The sequence below is a fragment of the Capsicum annuum genome, chromosome 11 (genome assembly GCF_002878395.1).
Source record: "Capsicum annuum cultivar UCD-10X-F1 chromosome 11, UCD10Xv1.1, whole genome shotgun sequence".
NCBI classification, from domain to species: Eukaryota; Viridiplantae; Streptophyta; class Magnoliopsida; order Solanales; family Solanaceae; genus Capsicum; species Capsicum annuum.
The window spans coordinates 109,019,727-109,041,702 of NC_061121.1; positions in this window are offsets into that span (position 1 = coordinate 109,019,727).

Below are 21,976 nucleotides of genomic sequence, written 5' to 3' on the forward strand. Positions count from 1 at the left end.
GTAACGGAATACTCAATGATATAAAGGAAAGAATATGGAAAATATGTAATAACAGATCGAATACATAATATAGTCCTAAAACTTGGTGTTATCAATACAAAATATTCTACATAAAAAGATTCCAAAGTAAAGTACAAATGAATACTGATATAAATTATCTCCAAATACAACAGAGACACTAGTCTAAAACATCAGAGAGATATAAGTAGTACTCTGAATGTGAGGAGCTCACTCTAAGTCTTCAAAACATGGCTGCTCCACATGACACTCCCATCAATGATTATAACCTTTCCTATAATCTGCTGTCTGTAGAAGTGTAGTATAAGTACCAAACACATTGCATTCAGTAGGAAAATTCTAACAGAACCCCAAAGATAAAGAATGTATATACAACACATAATGAAAATGGAAAACTACACCTAAATTCCAGAAATAGTATAAGACAATCGAAGAGATAATACGGATAAACAATCCTTTTCATGTCTAAGAAACTAACTTATTAGGGCTAAGGAAGTAGTAAGAATACAGTATCCTATTCCATCCATATGTTGGAATATCAACACTATACCATATATCACTGGCCAATATGCAAGTAATGGTAGAATAAACATACATATAACTATACAAGCCCAAGAAATAAGCATATAATCCGAGTAAATAAAGGAAATGAGGGACATATGGAAGTACCATAGCTTCATATAGTTAAGTATGCTTATATATATATAAGTACATAAAAAAGGTTTACTCAATGTACAACCTTAATCATCAGACTAGTTATTTAAGACCTCAAAATCATAGCAGGAGCTACTGCTAGAATACCCTGTGTTCTAATCCATATATCAAGTCATTAGATGGTAATGCATAATAATATATCATAAGATAAAATAATTCAAAAAAATACCTTAAGTCTCTACACCGAATCAATGACAAATTTTTCATAAACTAGCCATAACAATGATCATAACAATAATAATAACTATGCCAATAACAATGCGAGTAACCTACTAGTCGGGGCAACCACATACTTAGTTGAGCTGATCACGTTCCCCCACATCTCTAAGTACAAAAGGTCAAATGAAAATACAACACACCATATGGAGTAATCGTCACTCATATCTTTGCAACCTCCTCCCCCATAAGGGCTAATAGATCGTAATACCTCGTATATTCCTAAGCTAGAAAATGAACCATTGTTCCTATGCATGAAACCTCCTATCCTATGATTCATGTTTTAGTAAATTAATTAGAATGAGTATCCGAGTTATAATAGAGCATATGATGTGTTAAGAATGTTCATAATAGTCCCTTTGAGTAAGCCAAGCTAAGAACTTTTGAATCTACCAAATTTTTATGTGTGATTTCACATAGGTCATCATTGAACAAGTATAACTCAATTTATAGGTCTTATGTTAGAAGATTTATACCCTTAAAATAGTATATAATTAAATAAGATTTCCTTCGATACTAAATTCACCTAAAACGGACATCCGATGAAGAAGTTATGGTGATTTAAAGTTTTAGCAGTGTCATTTAGGTCAATGGCGCATAGCGTCATAAGCCAAAATGATGATTGTCAATTTGTAGTGTCTCTCCCCAATTACGGAGCATCGTAGTGAGTTTCCTGGCAATTTAATAGTGGCTACGCGATATCTTCGCGTTGCGCCGGGGGCCCAAATCAGGTAGTATTTAGAAAAATTAAAAGACGCATCTAGAGGGGCATTTGAGTCATCTTCCCACCCCTATATATATTTCATAAACACAGAGTTAAGCCATTGTTTCTCCAAAACATGATCTTTTTCATCAAAATCCTCTCAAGAACACATTAGGGTTTTTCATAGAAGATTCAAGTTCAAGCAAATTCTAACATCAATTTTCAAGAATCTCTCCGTCAATCTTCACTAAATCAAGAACTAAGGTATGTGTAGTGTCGATTTATGGATTCCTTTCATCCATAAAGATCAAGAACCCTCTATTAAATTATTAATTATGAAGTCATGTTGTGGGTTGATTATGTTTGTGTGATTTATTGGTATACGCTACCAAGTTAGAAAATTTATGTGATTCTTGGAAACTAGGATGACATGCAAATTTAAATACATGAATTTTGGGTTGTTTGAATTGTTAAAAGTAGTGTATATTCCTATGTCTTAAAGTGTGCATACAAGGTGTTTGATAAAATACCTAAGAGACTAGAATTCATATATTGTAGCTCAATAGAACTTAAGTTACAAGACCATGCTTTTTTCCTTTTGACTCAACATGAATTCCATGCTAATTGTTGCGTATTGGTATTGTGATATGGAATGTTCATAAATTTAGATTCATGCAATAATGTACATGCCATATGCATTATCTTCCGTATTAAAGAATATGATAATCATGTGCGGTGTGAAATCCCCTAACTATGGTATTACAAATTGTAAATATTGTTGGATTGTTCATGAACTAGTCTTATGAGATCATGCTACACTTTCTTGCAAGTCATACTATTAAATATGATATATGACAACCATATACTTCATGAATTTCCCCAAGATATGATATGATGGATTGTTGGTGTTGGCCATGTATTCATGTCAGTCATGTGTGTCAGTTTCCTTCCATCTAGTCCTGGGGGTACTCGTACCGAAAAAATATAGTTGTGTGCCTAGAGTGATGTCATGTTATCACGATACTCTCAGTCAAGCCATGATCCATAGAATTTAGTCAGTCATGTGACTCTTGAAAACTAAGAAACCTCAGCAGACTTAGTAGTTCAGAAATCTTAGTACTCATTAATCTCAGTAATCTTAGTAACAACAGTATTCCTAGAAATATTAGTAATTTCAGTACTCTCAGTAAGTCTTCAGAATGCAGTACATTTCATCAGACAAGGGAACTCAGTGAGCTTAGTTTAGCTCCGCTAAATATAACGACTAGTATCAGTTCAGTTAATTAGTAGTAGTTCAGCTAATCAGTTTATCCTAATTATTCAGTTCAGTGCCTTTTAGTTGGGAGTAGGATTCAGCACCGAGTGAGCCTAGGGATGAGGATTCACCTGCTAGAAAGGACTGATATTCTTAGACATAATCCCTAAGTTCCAAAACTACGTAGCCAGTATAGGTATGAGATATCACCTATCTGATAGGACTGACATACTTAGGGGTCCCCTGTTAGCAAATTTATATATATAGGACTGATCCCAGGGGTCACCCACTAGATTAGGAATAACTCCACAACTGTTCCCTTTACTGGTGTCACGGTACTGACACCCTTCCAGTCAGGGCAGAGATTGGACCCCAGTAAGCTTAGCATAGGGCATGTTAGTCAAATAAATACGTCCCACAGTTTTAGTTATTTATTTAGGACTATCAGATACAGTCAACTAAACTCAGTAGTATAGATTCAATATTGTTAAATACAGTCAATACTTATCATTATAAATAGACTTCTAGATAACCCACTAGATAAGACTGATCTTAACTATAGTCAATCAGTATCAGAGTCATCAGAATTAAAGATCACCCGCTAAATAGGATTGATATTAGATTTAGTCAAAGCTCAGAAAGGAACTTAGATAGTTCCATCAGAACTTAGATGATCCGATACAATCGCTCAGTATTAGTTATATCAGTTATATCTGTTATCATATCTTACATAATAAGTATCCAGTTTTAAGACTGTTACCCACAGTCAATTAGACCAGTTCTTCATAATTCAAACTTTTAGAGATAGTCATTCATCTATTTAGTAATTTAATATCAATAAAGTCATGTCGTTAGTATTCAGACTCAGTATTCTATATCACCACGAGTTCCATTATGGTTTCTTATACATGTATGTATTACCACGTTCATATTAGTCAGCATTGTTCACGTTTAAAACCCTTTCCATTTAGCCTACCTCACTCGTATACTCAGTATATACAGTCGTACTAACTCAGTTGCTCTATGGTTCTTTCTCTTATGTTACACAATAGGCTTAGAGGAACGAGCTCCCGATCAGCAGTAGCATTATAGTGTTTAGTGTTAAAGTGAGTCCTCATCTATCCGAGGATAGTATTATTTTATTTCATTCATTATTTCAGTTCAGTTTTGATAGAAGAAGTTAGTTGGAGACATGTCCCTTCAAGTACTTATTCAGATAGTATTTAAGACTTTCAAATTTAGTTCAAATTTGATTCAGTCTTTCAGTCGTTTTAGATATTTCATACCCCACTCAGATGATATATTTTTATCATATTTTATACTTATGGCCTTACAACCTTTATTTCCACATTTATTTTATATATTATGCAGTATACAGGTGCTGATATCAGTCATTGGTTAGCTTGTGGTCCTTCGGGGTCATAAGCACCATGTAGTATTCAAGTTTAGAAAATCGAGGCATAAAAAACTTGGTATCAGATCCTAAGGTTCAATAGATTCCTAGAAAGTCTAAAACCCGCATCTCGAAGAGTCTTTTATATGAGTGTGTTGTGGACCGAAATTATATGTAGAAGGCTATGAGTTGATTTAGGAATAGTTTCCATTCTTTCATATCTCAGATCGTGCTATAGAAATGTTCTCTAAGGAACCTGTGCAGATTCACATCATGCTCTCCTCATGTCAATTTTACCTTACTTCAAAAGTAACGGAAACAATTACGCTTAAGTCCAAAAGATAGGGCTTTCTCAGACAGTATCCCTCAGTTCCCTTATGTTCCGAACTTGTACGGATCATATTCATGATCATGAGAGCTTATTCTCGAACTCATATTGAGATATGCCATCTAATCCCTTCACATAATCCTATGACAGCATAGACTTCGAATTTTAAGCATGAACTCAGAGTTAATAGTGGTAGAGTTGGGTTAGTATCATCCATTTTGATCAGATTTTGTATTCATGGGGATAGTTGTGCTAGAGTGAATTAGTAGGCTTAATTGTATGAGTTAGAAATTTAAGTTTATTGACTTGAAATTAAGCATAAAGGTGTGAATATGATATTAGTAGTATGTGAGGGAACAAAGGTAAATAATAGGCTTAGTAAAGCAAGCATGTATTTGACAAAGTTTAAGTATCCGATTAAGATTACAGTTTAGTTCAAAGATTAGTTTAGTGTTCACAGGCTTATGATGATGGCTTTAAGCTAAGGGCAAGATAATAGATCATGTAACCCAGTCAGGCTCTCAGATTCCAGTTGTAACATCAGTATGTACAGAAAAGAAGTTAGGGAAGATGATTCCTCACCCGTCCTTATCTGAACGCAAATATTCGTACCTAAGTTAGCATAATGCCTATGCATGCTTCATGTCTCAGATTCAATGAATACAACTTATGTTCATAGAACTCCTATAGAATTGTGTGTACTTTAATTTCCCAGTATAGGGAGTTGAGTTCAAGCTCACTCATTGTAATGAATAATGCTCCACGAACTCAAAAATTATAGACTCGAGTCATGTAGCTTAGGACCGATGTACACATATCATGCTCCCCAGTATACTCAGCTTCCATGACTCATACTACGCCCTCACTAATCAGATAATTCTAGACTATATCATGTATATCATCAGTCTAGACCTTTTTGGTAAATTTATGCAACAGACATTATATTCCTCAAGTTTCAGTCATGTGTTAAATTCAGTAAGTATCCATTCATGCTTTATGTCCTCTAGATTTAATCGTTCAGTAAGTTCTCCTTGTTGAATGGTGTAGTGTGAGCAGTCAATTAGATGGGAGAGAGTTAATGTTTCATGTGAAGGGCAGACTATTGCATGTATGTTTTATACGAGGGTGTAGATATGAAGATAGGCTTGAATATCCTATTAGTATGCAAGCAAAGGGCTAGCACGAGATAGTAATTAGAGATTGGGAAAGTTCAGAGTGTGAATGAGTATTCAGATCCTTGACTTATATCAGCCTTCATTATGCGACTATCATAACACAGTTTCCATCTCAATTATAGTTTACATACTCAACACTCAGTAATTAGTGTTCAATCTCAGAATTAAGAACTTTAGTATCAGTCTAAACCTCAGTTTCTGTATTCTGTTATCACGACCAAACATTTAGTTCCAATATGGATCCCAATTAAATTCTTAAGTTATATTGTCAGCTTCACATCTGTATTTAGCTCATAAATTCAGTATACTTTTAGACTTGCTTTACCATAGCCTACAATTGTAAGCTACTTACTTATAGTTATTTCAATACCTCATTTTATGGAATGTTTCCAAATCATGTAATATGCTTGGTCCTGCATTTTTTTAAACATTATAGCTTTCATGAAATCCATGATCAGTTACCTCATGTTACTTAGTCATTCCCTTATCATATGTATAATACTTTATGGCCTCGGCCCAACTATTCATATTAAGTATAATTCAGTCTTGCATACCCAATATTCAGTTACCAGTTACTCAGATAATCAAGTAAGTCAGTATGTCTATGCATTCGTGTATCATGCTTCAATTTCAGATCTTAGATAATCAGTCATGATTTTTTCCCTAGGTGCCTTGAGCATCGCCTAAACTTCCTTAATATCTCAGCAAGGTCAGACCAACATCCTTCAAGGGACATAGTGTCCCAAGGGAGAAATACACAACATCCCCCAAACTTTTATAATTTAAACATGTTGTTTCCTTCTATGAATCTGTCTTAGAGGAAATGTTACTTATCATATGACCCTCTAACTTCAAAACTTAGTACCAAGCCATGTACTCAATGTCTGAGTTCAGTTTATGTATCACATTCTAGACTCAGTTTTGTTCTTATGTTCCCGCTCAGTTTTGTTCTTATGTTCCCGCTCATACATATTGTGTAATTATTTCCACACTCATCAGTATTTTTAGTTTAAGGTAATAGTCTTATTTGAGCATATTCATTCTCCTTTCAAAAATTTTAGTACCAAACTTTATATCCTATTCCATGCTCTTTTTTTAGTTCAAATTTTGTACCTTTACCATTGCATATTCAGTTGCATGTTCATGAGTCAGTTCCGTCAAGTATTCATGTATCAGATATGCGTGATCAACTTATCAGTACTTCTAGTCATGCATTCATGTATCATGTCAGTCATATAGTCATGCATCAGATATGCATGGATTCAGCTTATCAATTTTTTCATCACATATGCATTCTTATTCTGATAAACTTAGTTCATCAGAATACTCAGTCCTTCATTCATGAATCAGTTACCCATGCATCAGATATGCATGTTCAGTATGATATGCTCAGTTTTCAGTCATGCCAGTCATGAACCTAGGTTTTGGTAGTGTATGTCTTGTACGTACTCCAGTTTATCTTTTCTCCCCTCTCAGTCAGTCTTATTCGAGGACGAATGTTCCCAAGACAAAAATGTTTTAATACCCCGTATATTTCTAAGCAGGAAAATGAACCATTTATTCTATACATGAAACCTCCTATCCTATGATTTATGTTTGAGTACATGAATAAGAATTAGTATCTTAGTGATAATAGAGCTTATGATGTGTTAAGCATGTAAATAAGAGTCACTTTAAGTAATCCAAGCTAAGAACTTTTGAATCCACCAAATTTTCGTAGGTGATTTTACATAGATCATATATGAACAATCATAACTTGCTTTATAGGTTGTATTTTGGCATATTTATACCCTTAAAATTGTATATAATTTAATTATATTTCCATCCATAACAAATTCACCAAAAAGGGACACTTGGTGAAGAAGTTATGGTGATTTGAAGTTTCAGCAGTGTCATTTGGGTCAGTGGCATGCCGCGCTGTAAGCCAAAATAATGATTGTCAATTTGTAGCGTCTCTCCGCAATCCCAACATGTCTCGGTGAGTTTCTACATCATAAAATAGTGGCAACGCGATGTCTCCACATCGCACTGGGGCCCAAATCGGGTAATTTTCATAGAAATTAAAAGACGCATCTAGAGGTGCATTTGGGTCATCTTCCCACCCCTATATATATTCCATAAACACGGAATTAAGCCATTATTTCACCAAAACATACACTTTTTCATCAAAATCCTCTCAAGAACACATTATGGTTTTTCATGGAAGATTCAAGTTCAATCAAATTATAACATCAAATTCCATGAATCTCTCCGTCAATCTTCACTAAATCAAGAAATAAGGTATGCGTAGTGTTGATATATGAATTCCTTTCATCCATAAAGTTCAAGGACCCTCTATTAATTTATGAGTTACGAAGTCATGTGGTGTATTGATTATGTTTGTGTGATTGATTGGTATACACTACCAAGATTGAGAATTTATGTGATTCTAGGAAACTTGGATGACATGCAAATCGAAATACATGAATTTTAGGTAGTTTGAATTATAAAAAGTAGTGAATATGCCTATGTCATAAAGTGTGCAAGGAAGGTGTTTGATAAAATATCAAATAGACTAGAATTCATGTATTGTAGCTCCACAAAAGTTAAGTGAAAAGACCATGCTCTTTTCCTTATGACTCAACATGAATTCCATGCTAATTGTTGTGTATTGTTGTTGTGATATGGAATGTTCATGAAGTTAGAATCATGCAAGAATGAACATGTTATATGCATTATCTCCCATTCTAAATAATAGGATAATCATGTGTGGTGTGAAATACCCTATCTATGGTTTTATGAATTGTAAATATTGTTGGATTGTTCATGAACTGATCTTATGAGATCATGCTACGCTTTCTTGCAAGTCCTACTATTGTATAAGATATATGGTAACCGTGTACTTTATGAATTTCCTCAAGTTATGATATTGTGTATTTTTGGTGTTGGCCATGTATTTACGTCAGTCATGTGTGCCAGTTTTCTTCCATCCAGCCCTGAGGGTACTATAGTTGTGTGCATAGAGCCATGTCATGTTATCATGATATTCTCAATCAAGCCATAATCTATAGAATTTAGTCAGTCATGTGACTTAGGAAAACTCAGAAACCTCAGCAGACTCAGTAGTTCAGAAATCTTAGTACTCAGTAATCTCAGTAACAACAGTATTCCTAGAAATCTCAGTAATTTCAATATTCTCAGTCCGTCCTCAGAACTCTGTACGTTTCTTCAGACAAGGGAACTCAGTCAACTTTGTTTAGCTCTGCTAAACAATACCACTAGTATCAGTTCGGTTAATCAGTAGCAGTTCAGCTAATCAGTTCAGCTCAGTTATTCAGTTTAGTGTCTTTCAGTTGGGAGTAGGATTCAGCACCGAGTGAGCGTAGTGATGGGGATTCACGTGCTAGAAAGGACTGAGATCCTTAGAAGCAATTCCGAAGTTTAAAAACTATGTTGCCAGCATAGGTACGAGATGTCACCTGTTAAATAGGACTAACATACTCAGGGGTTAACCGTTAGCACATTTATATGTATAGGACTGATCCCAGGAGTCACCCGCTAGATTAGGACTGACTCCATAGCAGTTGTCTTTACTAGTGGCGCGGTACTGACTCCCTTCCAGTCAAGGCAGAGATTGGTCCCCAGTTAGCTTAGCATGGGGTATGTCAGTTAAATGAATGCATCCCACATTTTTAGTTATAGATTTAGGGCTGTCAGACACTGTTAACTTAGCTTGGTAGTATAGATTCAGTACTGTTAAATACAGTCAGTACTTATCATTATAAATAGACTTTAAGAGTACCCACTAGATAGGACTGATCTTAACTATGGTCAATCAGTATTAGATTCATCAGAATCAAAGATCTCCTACTAGATAGGATTGATCTAATATTTAGTCACTGAGCTTAGAAAGGAACTCAGATAGTTCCCATCAGAACATAGAATGTCCGATAAAGTCGCTCAGTATTATTTACATCAGCTATGCCGATCATCATAGTTATAGTAGTTATATCAGTCATCATATCTTACGTTATCAGTATCCAATTTAAAGATTGTTAGACACAGTCAATCATACCAGTTCTTTATAATTTGAACTATTAGAAATAGTCATCCATATATTCAGTACTTCAGTATCAGTAAAGTCATGTCGTCAGTATTCAGACTCAGTAGTTGGTTTCACCATGAGTTCAGTTATGGTTTCTTACACATGTATGTATTCCCACGTTCATCTTAGTCAGCATTGTTCACGCATATAACCCTTTGTGTTTATCTTACCTCACTCGTATACTCAGTACATTCAGTCATACTGACATATTTACGCTAAGGTGCTTTCTCTTATGTCGCACCATAGGTTCAGAGGCACGAGCTCCAGATCAGCAACAGTATTCTAGTGTTCAAAGTTGCAGTGAGTCCTCATCCATTCAAGGATAGTATTATTTTATTTCATTTATTATTTAAGTTTAGTTTTGCTAGATGGAGTTAGTTGGAGACATATTCCTTCAACTCCTTATTTAGACAGTATTTTAAGGCTTTCAGATTTAGTACAGATTTGATTCATTCTTTTAGTTGTTTTGGGTATTTCATACCCCACTCAGATGTTATATTTTTATCAGATTTGAACCTTATGGCCTTACAACCTTTATTTCCATATTTATTCAGTATATTATGGAGTGTACAGGTACAGATATCAGTCATGGGTTCGCTTGTGGTCCTTCGGGGTCATGAGCACCGTGTAGAATTCTGGTTTAGAAAATTGAGGCGTTACATAGATATAGGTGCATAATAGTGATAGGAAATGCGCATGCAAGGATGAATGCACTAAATCTACAATACCATAATTAGTGAGTATAGTAAATATCATGATACCGTCATCATCATAACCATTACGATTATAGTCATCCATTGGCCTTGTCGTGTATATATATATAAACTCCATACATAGGGCTACACGAACTAGAAAAGGTATATGTACACATATATACATTAATATAATCATCCTCCATCCTTGTCGTATATCCATGCATCATCACAACAATCCTCCATCCTTGCTGGATATCAATGCAACAACATAATATCCTTGGGCCTTGTAGGTTATCATCACATCATTACAATACCCTCTGTCCTTACCAGGTATTACCATATCGTCATAATATCCTAATCAATATCAATAATAGAGAGCAAGCCCAATGAGGGCTAAAGTAAAGAGGAGGACCTACGAGGGCTAAAGTAAAGAGCCATCCCCACAAGGGAAAAAGTAAATAAACATAACAAAAGAAGCAAGGGAGATTATATTTCCATAATTCTTCATTCATCCTCAATGTCACATTATCAATAAGCATATTTACATAAAATTAATATTATAACTATCATCGGGCTCCCCAGAATTTATATCATAATTACAACATCTTCCTCCATCCAATATTTGAGATATATGTATTTAGATATATAGTTAGTGCACGGATTTAAGTTGTGGGTAAAAGGATGTAAATCTATAAGCCTTTTGTCAGGAGTTAACTTCAGGACTAAATCATTAGAAAAGTGTCAAAAAGGTTCAACCACTCATGACCAAAGTAATTATTAGTATCAAAGCATATGCCAGAAGCTATCTCGGTCAAATCTTTCGAGTATCATTATTAATATCTTTTACATATACATTATTTGTTAAGAAAGTCATTTATTATTATTAGGAAATCTATTTTCAGATAGGAAGTGGGATTTAACCCTTAATTTACGACAATAAAAGTAAAATTAAAATCTTATTTAAATTGTATCAGTCATCAAAGCAACAATCATGAATGTACCAAATTTATGCATGCCATTACCATTATTAAAACAATGAAATCACAAGCATTAATATATATATATATATATAAACACTATAAACTCATCATTTACAAAGATAAAAACATCTCGGATGGTTAACTCAAATCTTATCACGGCCTTGGTACAAAGATAAAAACATCTCGGATGGTTAACTCAAATCTTATCACGGCCTTGGTCCTATTAATATGTCAAAAATAATTACAACATCATAATCACGACCTTCATCCCACATATATACTAGAACCAAATATCAATAATCATGTCTATAAATAATCTCATATTTATAAGTAGTAGCGTATTCACGAGGCATAACATCTCTATAAGACATAATGCTTATCTATAATCATCTCACATCTACGAGGCATAGTAATAATAAGATGAATCTCACATCAAGGAGGCATAATATATGAATAAGCATCTCAAATCTAGGAGGCATCTCGCTCCTAGGAGGCATCTAAAAAATATATTGGGAGTCTCACATCTTGAAGGCATAATAATATTGAGGATCACATATATACAACGGATAATATACAAATAAGCATCTCACATATAGGAGGAATCACGCATAAAAGAGGAAACTCAAATATAGATAAGGCATCTCTCAACTAGGAGGCGTACTATCAATAAGCATCTCACATATATAAGTCATATCTCATGAATATTAGCAATATCACCTCTATAATCCAAATGTCACATCTTTGATGAGAACATGATCTCTATAGGTATAATATCATATCTAAAAGGAAGTAACATGTATATAGTCTCAGTATCATATTTAAGAGAAAGTAAAATCTCTAACGGCCCAATATAACACCTAAGAGAAAATAATATCTCTAAAGGCCCAACATCACTTCTAATAGGAAATAACATCTCTAAAGGTCAAAAATTACTTCTAAGAGAAAATAACATCTCAAAAGGCCCAACATGACTTCTAAGAGAAAATTACATCTCTAAAGGCCCAATATCACTTCTAAGATGAATATCATCTCTATAGGACCAATATTACATATAAGATGAAAAAATATATCTAAAGGCCTAATATCACATCTAACTGAAAATAACTTCTCTAAAGTCCCAATATCAAATATAAATTGAATACCATGGCCATAAGTCATTAATCAATATTTGGAGAAAAATAGATCTTGACTCACCTAATCGCAAAGTAACATTATACTCATGGCTTACTAGTCTTTACTATGCCTAAAATATGCCAATTAGTCCACATGATCTAACACGAGTCTTGGACTAAGGTGGTCCAGAAGAACCCATTTCTAATCCTCAATTTCCACATTTAGGCAACTCAAATCCGAAACTAGGCTAAGGTATAAAGTTCAACTTCTAGATGTAAAGTAAGCCATAACAAATCCTAATAAATGAATTTAGCCTAGAAACGAGGGAATTTCTATCAACTCCACCTAAATTACAGTTTTAAGATCCCCATAATAGCCTAAACAAGGCAAAATATACTAAACATACTTCCAATGCTAATACCACATCCCAAACCTAGCATATATCATATCAATTGTATGATTCGTTCAACAGAGGGAGAAGGTAATAGGATTCAAAAGATGAATTAAGCATTACAAATTAGGGGTCAAAACCCTTATCCCAAACCAAACATTTAATATTCAATACAAAGTCCTTCTACCCATAATTAAACTTATATTTAACATTTACACATAGTATACAACACCCATCATACTATAAAGAATTGTAGACAAAAGCCTACTTCTAAGACGAACCACAAATCATTAAATCATTCACCAAAATTTAATCTTCATTTCAAAATCATCATGCCATCATACTATCAAAATCATAATCTACTCATAAAATTGGAAAATAATGATAGCCATATTACACCATTATGCTTTGGGTCAAAAAATGACATCAAAACCTCAAGTGGGTCCTATTTATGAAAACCACATTTCCAAGGTCAACCCAATGTTCAAAATTGATAAAGTAATCATAACCATAAAGAAATTGGTGAAAACCAAACTAATATGGGGCTAAAATCAAGCCCTCAATCTATTTGGGGTTTTGGACTAAGAACCATGAATTTCAGTAAGAAGGGGATGAAATCAATTTGTAAATCCAAAGATAGTTGAAATAATAGATATTAATCAAGCTCCCAAGTCACCCATAAGACTCAATTTTGAGTTATTATACTCATTAGGGCTTTAACTTTCAAGACAGTTGGTGGAAATGGCCACTTTTGCGACTTAAAGGCCCAATTTATAGCCCCATCAGGTATTCAGGAATACTATTGCAAGCCTAAGGGTTGCAACTGAACATATGCTACGGGAGAAGGTACTGCAATTGCATTACCTCTTGGTGGGATCAAACTATTCTCTCCCGTACTAGATATAAGACAAAACTTAAAAAATGTCCATGATTTCGCTAAGGCATTGGGATTTATTCAGAATTTGATTTATGCAAATGTACTATGTAACCACACTAAATTCGGTGTTAAGAACACAATGGCGATGTCATATTTTCCATCCGAGCTTGTTTCGGCTAAATGTGGGTCTTGCACATAAATTTTCAATTTTTAACTTTTTGACCAATAGGTCAAAACGAGCTTAGGTGACTCAGGACCCATAACAAAGATCTACCTAGAATAAAATTGATATTTTGGAGACGCGTAGGCACTCAGAATTTACATTCAAGAACATTTCACTAATTTTTTTGCCCTGTGCACATTTGGAATATTTGAAGACTTTTAAATATGGAATTGGCTCAAAAAATAAAACAAACTGCCTGGTAACTGAACTGTCAGCCCCAGAAAATCATAAATGACTTGGGGATGCCATGGAAAAGCACTAAAGAAAAATATATGCAAAAATATTAAAAATGATCTCAAGGGACATTATGATATCCACAATTAAAAGGACTTTTGTACCCAAAAGTTAATGAATACAAATATCTCAAAAGCTCGAAAGGATAAGATACTGAACTAGAATGCATCGAGTATGACTTCCCAGATGACCTCCAAGAAGAAAAAACACTTATGAAGGACTTTTCCATCGGCATCCTTTTTCTAACTAGATCTCTCACTCTACTTCCCAATAGGAAAAACTCCTCTTCAATCACCAATTGGCTTCCAATAGAACAGAAAAAGATAGTGCCATGCAAATTGAAACTATAACACGCTGGTACCATAGCGATACCCACACAAATCAATTAAATTTCATCCAAGCCAAACCAACTTGAGTAATATGTTCTACCAGAGACTCAAAATACAAATATAAACTTCTTTCACCAATATACACTTTCTATCCACTCCGAACTATGAGAAAAATTTCTTGAGTATTGTCCCCGCAATATCATCATAGAAAAATTGAAGAATAAAAACTAAACCACATAAATTCCATATAAAAACTATGGCAAAAAACTTACACGACTATGAACACTAGATCTGAAACTACGAAGTGGAATCTAACATATCTCTAGTATGTGAATATGCAAATATACATAGCATGAATCCATGAAAATTGTGATATTTAAGAATGCAAGACTAAGTGTATATCTGTTATGTTACAAAGATAAAATCTAAAATCTGAAAGACTAAGAGCTATAAAACTGAGTATCTAAAAATCTGTACACTTAGACAAGTAAAACTAAACTGAAAACACAATAAATACTATACTGAGACTGCTGGAGGTATTATGTAACCTTCATGCCCCAATCTTAGCCAATTAGGGTCCATCCTGTAACCCCAGTCAGAAGGGTGTTGGTATCGTGCCATGGGTACTAAGAAGAAGAATAGTCTCCCTCAATTGGTAGGTGGCCGAATAAGATATGTATTACTTTCATCTAGCAGGAAAACACTTTATCAACCCTCAAATAGTAGGTTGATATTTCTAACCAACGTTGGCTATGCAGTTTTGGAACTCATAGACTGCTTCTAAAGGTCACACCCTCTACTAGCAGCATCACCCCCATCCCTAGGTTTTCTTATTGCTAAATCCTACTCCTGACTTAAAGAAACAAAAATAATAATTGGCACTTGCACGGACAACTGATAAGATCAGGTCATGGTATTTTTAAAAAAATGTTGCATACGAAATCTAAAGTAATTATTAACATATAAACTGATAATGATCATCATAAATACGAATGTCTAAGTAAATTGATAAGATTTATGGATTAACTATCTGAATACTTAAAAATCTAAATTAACGTAAATCACATAGGTATTGGGTGGTCTTAACCCACCAGGACAGAATAATTACATCAATATGGACATATACAAGCTTTGAGAAACAAAATAGGGAATCATTATTCAAAATCCAACATTTATACATTTTATCAAATGCATGGGTGTCATGAACTTTTGCATGGGAATATGGTATACATGTGAAAGAAACATCAGTGCATTACTGAATTCAAATATTGGGGTTTTAACATAAAATCAATAGAATAGGACATGGAAACTTGTAACTCAAAGTATAAATAGATTAAATCATTTGGAAATCATTATAGACATAGAAAAGTTCATAATGTGATATTATAGCATGAAATTCTATTCAATATGACATGGGAATTGAAACTTAAAGCATAGGATAACCTAACTTTTCTTGAAAACATACTTGGACATGAATTTAGTAAAATTACTAAGGAATTCAAGATTTAAATTCATCTTGATCACATGATACTTCGTAAAGAAAAAAGAATGTTCATATATTTAATTAAACAAAAGCTCTTTGGTCTCCATGGTTGAAAGGGGACACTTGAATGAACTCCAGAATACCTTAAACCCTTACTCTTAAAAGAGAAACACCTTTCTTGATGCTTTCTTGAAGGTTCTAGAATTTGGGGAACTTGAAATCTTAGTTTCCTTGGATCGAAAGTATTTAACTTGATGATCTTGGGGGATGAGTTGGGTTTTCTTGAAAGGAAAATTGGAGAATATGGGAAAATAATGCCCTAACTGGTGCACAAATCATGTTAAGAATAATTGGACTGAGGTAGGAAAGTACCCAATTGACACTCAATCATTTAAACCAAAAATTCAAAACATAAATGCTAATGAGATGCTCATCACAATTCAGTCTTATTGCAGTGGCTTACTGTTTCTAACAAAAATATTCATAACTTTTCGTTCGGGTATTGGACTATGAAATTTGTATCGTTGGAAAGCTAATTCAATTTTGTATAATTTCTAGGGTTTTGAGTTGAACAATTGAACATATATCAAAAGTTATACACATTCAAAGTTTACTCTTGTAGAATTGAATACCAAACCTTGGACAAATCAAATGCTCTTAGCTCAACTTTGTTCTAAGTGATTCCATGAACATTCTTTACCTCATAATCACTTCACTCACATGGGTAAAGATTATGATGCATGCATTCTAAATATAAATTAAGAAACAACTTCATCGCTATGTGATGTACTGCAAAAGTGAATGTCAACGCAATGCGGCCCTATATGATGACTAGCAGGATTTGTGAACTAAACATGACCCAAACGTTGTTCGAAATTCAAAACTCCCTCGATATAAACGTCATAGATCCTTGAAAATTAATTAACTAAAAAAATGTGTCAGCGTTGGGAAGACTAAAATAAACATCCTTAAAGTTTAGGTCTGATACCCCGCATGTTTCTAAACTAGGAAGTGAATAAGTATTCCAACATATGAAATATCCTATCCTATGACTCATACATGAGTACATGACTTACAATAAATATCCTAGTGATAGGATAGTTTATGATGCATTAAGCATGTTCATATGAGTCACTTAAGGTAATACAAGCTAAGAGTATTTGAATCTAGCAAGTTTTAGTGTTTGATTTTTAAAGAGTCATATTTGAACGAGTATAAATAGATTTTAATGTGGTATTTTTACTTATTTATAAGAACCAAATTGTAGAGAATCGAATTAGCTTTCAAATGATACAAATTTTGCCTTAATCCAATACTCGAACGAAAAGTTATGCCTATTTTCGTGAGAGACAGTAAGGATAGGCGATTAGTTAGGCGCCGCCCAACCCAAACATAGGCGATTGGTTAGGAGCCGCCCAACCTAGCTTAGGCAATCACTTGGTCGCCGCCTAAGTCAATTCCAGGTGCCAAAAACACTCCGTTTGGTGTTATTTTAAGGATAATTAAGTCTTTTAACACTACTTACACGTCCCTAAACTTAACTCTACGAAATATGTAGCTTCAAAACATATTACAACCATATTATCATCTAAAAGCTCATCATCCAAGAGCACTAAAAGAGAAAAAAAACTAGGGTTGCATAACTAATCTTAAAGATCCGATTTCAAGAAAATTCCTCCGTCAATCATCAAGAATCTTCCTTCTAAGGTATGCGTGAGTTGATTTATCGATCCCCTTCAACCATAAAGCTCAAAAACCCACTTGTTCATTACAAAGTATAATTTCTAGTTTGTTAGGTGTTGATGATAATGTTGTTGATATTGGGTGATTCCCAAGTTGGAATCTTTATATGTTTATTTTGAATTTCATGATATCATATGAGTTTGGAAACATGCAAATTTTGTTGTTCATGATGTATAATTTGATGATTTCACCTATGGTTAAGATGTGCAAGTAAGTTGTTTGATAAAATACCTAAGAAACTAGAAATCATGCAATATAGCTAAATTGTGACTGAGTGAAGGATTCATGATATGCCCTTATGTTTCAATGACTTCTACGTTGATAGTGTTCCTTGTAAATGTTGTTGGAATACTCATGAACTATTCTAATGAGATTATGCTATGTTTACTTGCAAATTTTACTTATGAACAAGATGTTTGATAACTATGAAATCCATATGAACTTCCATGCTATTGGTATGTGTTGCAAATATGATTATGTAATGAACATGATATTAAGATTATGCAAGTACTTTCATGTGATATGAAATACTTTTGATGCAATACATTGTTCATAACCATACTTAGTATAAGATCCCTACTTATGATAGTATAAATTATGGACTCTAATCTTATGATCAAGTCAGTTTCATCAAGTCCTAGGGGTACTTGTACCCGAAAACTATAGTTGTGCGCCTAGATCCATGTCGTGTTTCACGATATCCAAACTCAAGCTATGATTTCATAGACTTCAGTCTGTCATGTGACTCAGGAAAACCTCATGATCTTACTCAGTTGTTAGATATTAGTAAAATTCCACCAGTCAACGGAATTCAGTAAGATTAAGTCCTACACAGTCAATTATTCATGTCTAGTCCCTCCAGGTTAGAGTAGAGGTTAGCACCGAGTGAACCCAAGGATGGGAACTCACCCACCAGTTTAGGGTGTGATCCTTAGTCTTCATCCTTGTGTTCTAGAACTACGTAGCCAGCGTAGGTTGAGACATCTTAACCCGTCAGATTAGGGTTGATGAGGTGGCTTAACCCATCAGTTTAGGGTTTCCACCATTCTAATAGAGTACCCGCCACATAAGTGTCACTCACAGGCTATCCTTACCCGTGGCACGATATTGACACCCCTTCATTTGGGGTAGATATTGGACCCCAACTTAGCTATAACAGCATACATGGGGCAACTTGGTTAAACACTATTTCCCACAATTTCACTATCAGTCTCAGTAAAAGAACTTAGGACATTCTTCAGATTTCAGTATATGCAGGACTGTCAGATATAGTCGTCCATATTATCAATTTCAATATCAGTCATGACTGTTATTAGTAAACCATGTATTAACTTACAGGCCATGATATCACGTATTCACGGTCCCAGTTTCTATATATGTGTGTTTGCACTCCCACATTCATATTAATCAGTCAGTGTTGTTTATTTATGAAACCCTTTATGTTCAGCCTACTTTTCTCATATACTAAGTACTCTAGTTGTACTGACGCATATATGTTATGGTTCTTTCTTTTTATCTTACATCTTAGGTTCCGAGACATAAGCTCCAGCCCAGCAGTAGTAGTAGCATTCCAGTCACAAAGACATAGTGAGTCCTCATTGATTCGAGAACAATATGATTTGATTCATTTATCTATTTCTTCAGTTCAATTTTACTGAGTTAATTAGAGACATGTTCCTTCAACTCCATACTTAGATAGTTTAGAGACTTTCACATTTATGTTCAGATTTACGTTCAGATTGAGTTGCTTTAGGTATTTTTACCCACATGATTGTATTCAGCTGAAGCTTATGGACTTATAGTTCAATGTATTCCACAATATTATATCATGATTTGTAGCATACTGGTACAAATATCAGTAGTGGGTTAGCTTGTGGTTCCTCAGGGTCATGAGCACCGTGTAGCATTTCGGTTTAGTGAATCGGGGTATTACAAACTTTGTATCAGAGACTAAGGTTCAATAGAGTCCTGGGAAGTCTGAAAGCCTCATCTAGTAGAGTCTTGTACATGGGTGTGTTGCACACTACATTTGTGTGCGGAAGGCTATAGGATGTTTTAGGAACAGTCCCCTTTCTTTATTATTCATGTCATGATAGTGAGCATAATAAAAAGTTAAACTCTCAATCTTTAACGCCCCGATTTTCTGAACCAAAATGCTACACGGTGCTCATGACCCCAAAGGACCACAAGCTAACCCATGACTCATATTTGAACTTGTAAACTACATAATATCTCATAAAATATGCGGAAACATGAACTGTAAGGCCATAAGGTTTAATACTAATACATATTTGAAAAATATGGTTTAAGAATACCAAAAGGGATCATAAATATTGAAGTCTGAACTTCTAATCTGACATCTAGTCCAAAAGCCTATAACAGAACTTAATAAACCAAAAAGTAAAATAGAAATGAAATCATCATGTCCTCGAAGGATGAGGACTCACGTCTAACTCTAACTGCTGATCCTGGAATTTACTGCTAATTTGGAGCTCATACCTCTGAACCTATGGTGTAATATAAGAGAAAGCACCATAGCACAAATATGTCTGTACGTCTGAATGTACTGAGTATACGATTAAGGTAGGCTAAATGCAAAGGGTTATATGCGTGGACAATGCTAATTGATATGAACGTGAGAGTACATATATGCATACATAACTATAACTGAACTCGTGGAGATACAGACTACTGAGTCTAAATACTGATAACATGAGTGTACTAATAATGAGATTTTGAAACACTGAGTTTACTGATATTGATATGTAAATCACTGATAAGTAATGGATCTGATAATGTATTACTGAATACTGGGAGACTAATACTATATTACTGATAAAGGAATGATTGTTTCTGATAGTTCGAATAATGAAAAACTGGTCTAATTGACTGTATCTGATAGTCCTAAAGCTGAGTACTGATAACATGAGTTCTAATAACTTTTGTGATTGATAGCATAAGTGACTATATCTGACTGTCCATAAATCTGAATGAAACTATCTAAGTTTAATTTTCTTTGAGTTGACTGTATCTGACAGTCCTGATATACTAAAATCTGAAGAACTATCTGAGTTCTTTACTGAGACTAGATAGTTGTAGATGATAGTCCTAAAATCTATAACTAAAACTGTGGGAAGTAGTTATCTAACCGAGATGCCCCAACTATGCTATAATAGCTAAGCTGGGGTCCAATCTTTGCGCCAACTGGAGGGGTGTCAATACCGCGCCACTGGTAAGGACAGCTGTGAGAACCCTATACTGGCAGGTACTCAATGAGAATGGTGGGAACCCTAAATAGATGGGTTAAGCCACCTCATCAACCCTAATCTGATGGGTTATGATGTCTCAACCTTCGTTGGCTACATAGTTCTGGAACACAAGGATGACTACTAAGAATCACACCTTGAACTGGTGGATGAGTTCCCATCCTTGGGTTTACTCAGTGCTAAATTATACTCACATCTGAAGGACACTGAACTGAATAACTAAGTTGAACTGACTAACTGATAAGCTAAACTAATACTGATTAACTGGATTGATACTAGTGGTATTGTTTAGCAGAGCTAAACTAAGTTTACTAGATTTCAATGACTGATGGAATGTACTGAGTTCTGAGGACTGGTTGAGAGTACTCATGTTACTGAGACTGACTATGACTACTGAGGTTGCTGAGGTTACTAAGCATTGAGATTACTAAGATTACTGGACTACTGAGATTACTGAGATTTCTGAGTTTTTCCTAAGTCACATGACTAACTGAATTCTATAGATCATGGCTTGACTGAGAGTATCATGAAAACATGACATGGCTCTAGGCACACAACTATATTTTTCGGGTACGATTCCCCCAGGACTTGATGGAATGAAACTGACACAACTTGAATTTCTTGAGTACACGACCATTAATAAGAATCCATAATACATGAGTGGGGGATTTCATGAAGTACATGCTCATCATAATATCTATCATGAATAGGAATGCTTATAATCAAGTCATAAATCTCATATTCTAATATCATGGG